The sequence below is a fragment of the Coregonus clupeaformis genome, chromosome 7, assembly GCF_020615455.1.
Source record: "Coregonus clupeaformis isolate EN_2021a chromosome 7, ASM2061545v1, whole genome shotgun sequence".
NCBI classification, from domain to species: domain Eukaryota; kingdom Metazoa; phylum Chordata; class Actinopteri; order Salmoniformes; family Salmonidae; genus Coregonus; species Coregonus clupeaformis.
The window spans coordinates 15,645,566-15,650,938 of NC_059198.1; positions in this window are offsets into that span (position 1 = coordinate 15,645,566).

The following is a 5,373-nucleotide window of genomic DNA, read 5'->3' on the forward strand; positions in this document are numbered from 1 at the left end:
GGTCTAGGCCTACTTTGTCTAACTGAATCACTAGCTTCTCTTGTAACAGAGTTGCCCTTGGTGGTCTCTGCTGCTTCACATTCCACTGAAATATTCCTTGTTGCTTCTGGGACGTATTGAAAATCAATTTCCCCAAATCCCCTTTCCTTTCCATCCATTGCATAGTCATCTCTGGCATCATCAGAAGTGTAAACATGATCAACGTTATCCCCAACATTGACAATCTCTCCCTCTTCCTGTTCTCCCCTATCTCCATCCTCTCTCTCTGCGCGTGGCACCTCTTCTGTAGGCGCTTTAACACAATGTGACAAATGATACCACGTAGGAGACCCCTTAACCTGGACAGCTGTTCCAGTACTACGAACCACTTCAAATGGTCCTTCACGACGTTCGTTATACCACTTCCTTCTAAATACCTTTACGAATACTTTCTCCCCCGGTTGTACTGTATTCCTCTTATCCTCCTCAAGCTCCTCCTGCACCTCTTCTTGTCTTTGCCTGTCAGAAACATATGTGGACAACTTTTTATGAAAATTTGCCATATATGTAACGTACGCTCTCATTTCATCTTCCAACAGAGCCAAGCTTGGACCCTTTCCGCTTGTTCGCAAACAAGGCGTAGGCATCCTTCTTCCTGTTACCAACTCATGGGGTGTCATACGTAGATCACGTAACTCACTTGAGCGACACACCATTAGTGCTAAAGGAAGCGCCGCTATCCAGTTTAGACCTGTATGTTGACAAATCTTCACAATGCGATTTTTCAAGACACCGTTCATTCTTTCACACATCCCTTGACTTTGTGGGTGATAAACTGCTCCAAGACGCTGCTTAATTCCCAATTTTTGCAACATCAATTTAACTGATTTATCCACAAATTCCCTTCCATTGTCTGAGGATATTCGATCGGGTAATCCCCACCTGCTTATGACTTCTTTACACAAGAACTTGGCAACCGACTGAGCATCCTTACGCTTGGTTGGACAAGCTTCCGTCCATCGTAAAAATCTATCCACAACCACCAACATGTATCTTTTCCCATCAACTGGTTTTATCATATCAACAAAGTCAATAACCAACTCACGCATAGGACCCCTTGGTGTAGGAATGTAACCCGGATGAACAGTTACCCCTCTTCGAACATTATTTTTAAGACAGATAGTGCACCTTCCTATCATATAATCAATTTGTTCAAACAAATATGGAGCCCAAAAACCATATTCCTTTGTGATCTTTCTGTTAACCTCCCCCCTCGCAACATGAGCTAACCCATGTGCTTCCTGAATCATCAGACCTAAGAGGTCTAGAGGCGCTACTATCAACCCCTCATGGTTTCTCCACAGACCAGTAGCATCTTTGACCGCTCCTCGGTCTAGCCATAGCTGTTTGTCGATCATAGAAGCAGCTTCTTGCATCAAAATTACATCCTGAAGCGTAATTTTGTCTTCCAAGTCCACTCCATGAGTGACCAGAAAAACTTTTCCCAATTTATCCGCTCCTGCGACGGCTTTTGCAGCTTCATCAGCAGCTTTGTTCCCTTGTGTCACTCTTGACATATCTGTTTTGTGAGCTGCACACTTAGCTATCGCTATCTCTTTAGGCTTCATCATAGCATGCAACAGTTTCATTATTTGCGCATGATGTTGTATCGGAGAACCATCCGTTTTCTTAAACCCTCGACCTTTCCATACTGCCCCAAACAAATGACATACACTATGTGCATATGCTGAATCAGTGTATATCGTTACTCGCTTTCCTTCTACTAACAAACATGCTTCTGTTAGACCCACAAGTTCAGCAAGTTGTGCAGACGCAGGCTGTGGTATTACTTCAGCCTTTTCCACAACAAATCCAGTTCCTCTGCCTCTAACTACTGCATAACCAGCACATAATTTCTCTCCCACCCGATAACAAGACCCATCAGTCCAATACTCCAGGTCTGCCTCACGTAATGGAAAGGCTTGTAAATCTGATCTAAGCCTCGAATATCTCTCTGCTTCTTGGACACAATCATGTGGCTCACCATCCTCTGAAGTTGGTAAACTCTCGGCTGGATTTACTGTATCACACCTCACTAGGGTGACATCTTCCTGCTCTAAGAGCCTATGATAGTCTCTGAGCCTAGGCATAGTCAATGTATATTTCCCATAGTTCAGAAGATTTCTGAGACTATGATGAGTAAGAATTGTTACTGGGTAGCCCATCGTGACCGATGATGCTTTGTCATACATTGAATATACTCCCACCATTGCTCTGTAGCACAGTGGTAACCCTAGTTCTACCTCTGAATAAGCAGTAGAGTAGTAGGAAATAGGCTGAGGATTCGTCCCCGTGCCTGTCAGTTGACAAAGAACCGCACACGCATATCTACCTCCAGTAGAAGTAGACACATATAGCAAAAAGTTCTTTGAGTAATCTGGTAGTGTAAGGTGCCTCCTGCAACCTCTGTTTGATCGTTTCAAATGCCACATGGCCTTCCTGTGTCCAGGAAAGATTGCTATGGAGTTGACCACTCTCAGTACCCCTAACCATAGCTCTCAAAGGTGCCATCAAACTAGTATAACCCTCCACCCAAGCTGAGGAATAACCAGCAATACCCAGAAATGTCCTCATCTCTCTGACCGTTCTAGGCTTTGGAGCCTTACGAATAGTTTCCACTTGCCTGTCCGAAATATTTCTGTGGCCATGCGTTATGTTTTGACCTAAATACACAACCTTCTCCTGGCAATATTGCAGCTTTTTCTGTGAAACCTTATGCCCCTTTTCTGCCAATACCTGTAGCAATTTAATTGAGTCTCTATGACATGTTTCCTTATTTTGTGAGCAAACCATTATATCATCCACGTACTGAGTGACAGTGCTCTGCAATATCTGATCTATCCCTACCAAATCCTCCTTCAGTACTTTATTGAAGATATGAGGAGAATGCCGGTACCCCTGTGGCATTCTACTGTACTCATAGAATTGTCCCTTATATGTGAACCCAAATAAATTCTGACTCTCTACACTAAGTGGAACACTAAACAATGCTCCACATAAGTCTAGCACTGTAAAATGTGTCGCATCAGGAGGAACTTGGGCTAACAAGGTATGAGGGTCTGGCACTTCTGCTGGAAAGTCAATCACTACCTCATTTACTGCTCTCAAATCATGAACTACACGATAAGTTCCATCTGGTTTTTCCACAGGCCACAAAGGCGTGTTACTCCGAGGGTTTTTTGTTGTCCTTAAAACCCCTGCTTTCGAAAGTCCTTCAATTTGTGGTTCAATCCCTTGGATTGCTTCATCTTTCAATGGATACTGATTTTTCCATGGAGGTCTGGCTCCTGGTCGAAGTTCAACTTTCACAGGTTGGGCTGATTTCACAAGTCCAATATCGGTACTGTGTTGAGACCACAACCCTTCTGGAACTTGTTGCAACATCTCCTCTTTCATAGAGTCTGAATCCATCTTCATATTGCAAATAGATTCATGTGTCATTCCTACCGCTTGTGGCTCTCCTTGTCCTTGAGCCGAAATCATTATTTTAAGAAATCGTTGATCTTCACTTCTCCAGATCGCCAAATTCTCTTTCATTGGTCTGAAAATAAGTTTCTCTGCTTCTGTCATCATTTCTCCTATTTGCTTCTGCTCATAGCCTTCCGAAACCAACAAGGTAACATGTGGCACACTCTTCTCAATCTCAAATTCTTTATTCAGATAGTCGTCTGTGTTTATCTTCATAGCTGCTCCTTGTGGTCCTAAAATAATGCAACTTGAGCTAAGTTGAACATTCTTCGGTTGATGACTCAACCATTCCTCTGAGTGTGGTTGGGCAGCCTTCTTGAAATACTTGAGCGTACAATGGAATGGATATTCCGGAGGCCTCGCATCCGGCATATTTGCAACAATAAATCTCTCCCATATCTTAGCCTGCTTCATAAAATCTTCACTGAGATTTCCAATCCAGAATACTGAAGACGAATCCATCTCTGTCATCATCAACACTTGGTAAACCTTTTCCTTTGGCATTTCTACCAGACAGCCGTCTGGTGTACATCTTATTGTACAGTTCAACTTACACAATGCATCTCTTCCCAATAATGCAACAGGTGTATGTTCTGATACCAGTATGGGTATTGTAATTTTCTGATCTTTATAGCAGAGCTCAATTGGTTCCGTAAGAGGAATCAGCTGTTTTACTCCCTCAAATCCGATTGTCCTAATGAGTTGATTGGACATAGGGAGATGTGTAGCATCTTCAGGCCGAACACAGGTGAACGCAGCTCCGCTATCCGCCATCACTTCCAATGGTCGGTTGTTTATTTTCACCTCAATTGTTGGATCTTTCTCCGGTCCTGATGCTACCAGCTGACACCCCCCTTTCGGATCTTCTAGGCACCTCTAGAATCCTTGCTCCGGACCCCTGTAGGGGTTCACCGGTCCTCCCGATGATCTTGACTGGCCCCTGTATCTTCCTCTGAAATTCCCTCTGATGTTTCCTCCTGACTTATTGCAGTCCCGGACATAGTGACCACCCTGTCCACAATTATAACACACATCTGGAGATTGCTGGAAGTGTGGCTGAAACCTTCCTCTTCCTTCGAAGTCTTCTCGTCCTCTTCCTCTCCAATTCTGTGTCTGTCCAGAAATTGGCTGTGGATATGAAACAACTGGTACCGCCATTGGTGGCTGGTACAATTGTGGTTGGACCTGGTCTGGTTGAAGCTGTGGCAGTGATTGTTGATTTGGTGCACACTGATTCTGCATAACCAAAGCTTGTTTCTTCTCCTTCTTATTCTCCCCAAGTTGTATTTGATTGAGTTTTCTGAGAGTTTCTTCGTCCTGTTCTTTCTGGTTGTGTTCCTTTTTCCTGTACAGATCCACTTGATGAGCTATATGATCTGTATAGACACCTTTTGTCATGCTTCCAAGTCCAACCACTTCTGCCAGTTTGCTCCTTACTGGTGAGGGCAGTCCCATTTGCAGTTTAGCTCTCAAAATTGACTGCTCAATTTGACTCACATCTGGATCATTTCCAGTAATATTTCTCCACACTTGATGAACTCTTGACACATAGGCTCTCGGATTTTCTTGTTGTCCTAGTGGGTCAATCAGAATATTATCAGGATGCACATTTGTTAGAAATGTATCTTTCAATGCTCTCCACAGACGATTCCTACTTGCAGCCAACAATTCAGGATCGTTCACTGCAGTCCCTACATATCTAATGAGTCCAGCTCTCTGAAAGACTTCTTCCATATCTGGAATCCCAATGAGATTAGCCAAAAGTCTCTTAACGTCTCCTATGGCTGACTGTGTTCCCACCGTAATTTCTTCCAATTTCGAAATCCAAGGATAGGCCCCATCTTGAAGAATAGGCAGCTTCTCAAG